At 38.8% G+C, this 3,517-nt stretch overlaps 1 protein-coding gene across 1 annotated transcript in view; it reads right to left on the bottom strand.

Moving 5' to 3' along the window:
- ATP8A1 (ATPase phospholipid transporting 8A1) overlaps nucleotides 1-3,517 on the bottom strand; it is a 309,537-nt gene that overhangs the window by 149,660 nt on the left and 156,360 nt on the right. The gene's annotated exons all lie outside the window — the stretch shown is intronic.

Genomic DNA, 3,517 nt, shown 5'->3' on the forward strand with positions numbered 1-3,517 from the left:
ATTGACTGTGTATCCAAGTAAAATGAAATTCTTGATAATTTCAGTATTTTCTGTTTATCGTGATGTTGCTTATTGGTTCAGTTGTAAGGATTTTCATTTCATGTTGATGTGTAATCCACACTGAAGGATCTCTGACCTTCATCAGAAAGTGCTTCAAGTCCTCTTCACTTTCAGCAAGCAAGGATATGCCATCTGCATATTGTAGGTTGTTAGTAAGTCTTCCTCCAATCCTGATGCAATGTTCTTCTTCATGCAGTCCAGTTTCTCAGATTATTTGATCACACAAATAATTAGCACACAGATTGAGAAAGTATGGTGAAAGGATACAACCCTGACACATACCTTTCCTGATTTTATACCACACTGTATGCCTTTGATCTGTTCAAACAACTGCCTCTTTGTCTACAAATAGGTTCTGCATGAGCACAATTAAGTGTTCTGGAATTCCTATTCTTCAAAATGTTAACCATAATTTGTTATGATCCATAACATTGCCTTTGCATAGTCATTAAAACACAGGTAAACATGTTTCTGTTATTCTCTGCTTTCAGCCAAGATCAATCTGACATCAGCAATGATATGACTCATTCCACATCCTCTTCTGAACTCGGCTTGAATTTCTAGTAGGTCCCTGTTGATGTACTGCTGCAACCATTTTTAAATTATCTTCAGCAAAATTTTACTTATGTGTGATATTAATGATATTGTTCAATAATCTCTATTCTGTTGGATCACTTTCCTTGGCATAGGTGCAACCATGCATCTCTTTCAGTCATCTGTCTTCCACTTTTCTTGGAATAGGCGAGTAAGTGCTTCTGGTATTGCATCCTTTTGTTGAAAAACATCCCAATTTTGGTCCATCAGTTCCTGGAGCCTTGATTTTTACCAATGCTTTCAGAACCACTTGGAATTTTCTCCCTTCAATATCATCAATTCTTGATCATATGCTATCTCCTTGTTCTGGTTACCTAGTGCTGCTCTGACAGGAATATACCACAAATGGGATGGCCTTAACAAACAGGAGTTTATTCTCTTATAGTTCGGGAGGCTAGAAGTCTGAGTTCAAAGTGCCAGGATCTAGGGGCTATGTGAAAGCCCCTCAACTTCGGGCTTCAGCTCTGCCTCTTATTCTTGGCCCACTGAAGCCAGAGGCAGCTTGTAGCTGCTGAGGCTAACAAGCCCAAGGTCAACAAATAGAATGGCAGGCTACTGAACGACAACACGGCTACATGCAGGGTTCAAACGTACCATAAGCTAGAGACTGTTCCCAAAGCTGCTGCTTATATACGGGGAAGATGACCACATACCCAAAGCAGCTACTCAGCTTCTTCAATAGATTCCACCATGGAGTTAATTACCAATGTCACCATGGGGAATAACTATCTCCAGATGCCCATCCACTCAATGAGGCCCAGCCAAGTTGACACACAAACTGAACTGCCGCACTCCTAAAGTGGCTGAATGTTTACCAGTTGTTTTTGGCACAGTGCCCCTGTGTACTCATTTCGTTCTGATGCTTCCTGCATTCTTCAACATTTTGCCCATTGAACCCTTCACTATTGCAATTCAAGGCTTGAAATCTTTCTTTAGTTCTCTTGTGTGAGTAATTCCAAGAGTGTTCTCCCCTTTTGTTTTTCTAATTCCAGGTCTTTGCACATTCATTATAATACTTTGTCTTATCAAGCTGTCCTTTGAGATCTTCTGTCCAGCTCGAGAGCTGGCAAAAATCTTCAATTTCTTCATCTTTGGCTTTAGTGGTTGGTGCGTAAATTTGAAGAATTGTCATATTAACTGGTCTTTCTTATAGGACTGTGGATATTATTCTATCACTGACAGCGTTGTCGAGATGGATCTTGAAATGTTCTTTTTGACAATGAATCTGACACCAATGCTCTTTATCATTCCCGATGCAGGAATGATAACAACCATATGATTGTCCAATTCAAAATGGCCAGTACCAATCCATTTCAGCTCACTAATGCCTAAAATACCAATCTTCAAGCATTACATTTCATTTTTGATAATTTCCAATTTTCCTGGATTCCTATTCAGTACAATCCACATTCTCATTATCAATGGATGTTTGCAGCTGTTTCTTCTCATTTTGAGTTATGCCCTATTAGTAAATGAAGGTCACAAAAGCTTTACACCAACCATGTCATTAAGGTCACCTCTGCTTTGAGGAAGCAGCTCTTTGCCAGTCCTATGTTGAGTTCCTTCTAATCTGAGAGGCTCATCTTCTGGTCCTATATCAGATAATGATCCACTGTTATCTTAAGATTTTCAGTGGCCAATTTTATTTAGAAGTAGCTTGCCACGTCCTTCTTCTAGCTATTTTTTTTTTTTTAATTTATTTTCTCTGGTAATAATATCATTTTACTCTAAGCTTATTATATATAAATTTGTAGAACTTTTTTGTTTTGTTTTTAAATTGTGGCTTGGGTGAAACTTTATAGAGCAAATTAGTTTTCCACTCAACAATTTATATTTTGTTTTGGGACATTAGTTGCAATCCCTTCCAGGTAACAGCACTCTTCCCTCTTCCTGCCCGGGTCCCCTATTTGCTGTCCTTCTTTCCTGCCCTTCCTGCCTTATGGGCTTTGTTTTTGGCTAAGTGCTATCCTTTTTGGTCTCCTATGGTTGACTGTTCTGAGGAATACCTAGGAGTATTTTCCTCATAGCTGTCACTGTTCATTTTATAGGTCTATTTGGCTGAAAGGTGATCCCTGGGGGTAGGTTCCATTCTGGGTTTGAAGGGTGTCTAAGGGCCATATTCTCGGGGCTCCACCAGACTTTATCAGATCAGTTAAGTCTGGCCTTTTTTTCTTTATGATTTTGATTTGTATAGTTTTACGGTTATAAAATACTTTACCCTGATTGCCAACAGTTCTATAAGATACATAAGCTAAATGCGTTGTTTTTGTTTGTTTGTTATATAGGTTTTCAAAAATGACTTTCTGAAATTGTGGATTCATTCTGTTAATGCCCATGAAATGATCTGTTCAACTCCGGAGAGTTTCATATGTAACTCATATTGTTAATATCCAGCTGAATCTATGTCAAGATTTATAGTCCTCAGGCTACTGATTATCACTGAATCTGGAAAAAGGAGTGATGATTTCCTGCATATTATCAGTACAACCTACCTCTTGAACAAAATAGCAACTTTTACCTCTACAAAATTAGTATTTAAGCAGGATGGTCATAGGCTAGATGAAAAGTGCAGGATGGATGAAAAGTGGCAACATTCTTACTTCTTATCTCAGAAATGACCTTTGGTCACATAAGAATCAACCCAGTCTCCTGACTTTCCAAGACACTGCAGGTATGCTATCTATACGTGCCAGTTATGGATAGAAAGTGTGGTAGGCAGAGATAGATGCAAAGGAGAGCGAGCACTACTTGGTTGTAAGAGTTAAAGTCTGGCTGTATATGTAATCATTGCTATTTAAAGGGGCATTGAGGCCAGAAGTAAATTGTTGTTACGTGTTGTCGAGTCGGACCCGATTCATAGCGA

The sequence above is a fragment of the Orycteropus afer genome, unplaced genomic scaffold, assembly GCF_000298275.1.
Source record: "Orycteropus afer afer isolate SDZICR_OR568_19922 unplaced genomic scaffold, OryAfe1.0 scaffold00176, whole genome shotgun sequence".
Lineage (NCBI taxonomy): Eukaryota > Metazoa > Chordata > Mammalia > Tubulidentata > Orycteropodidae > Orycteropus > Orycteropus afer.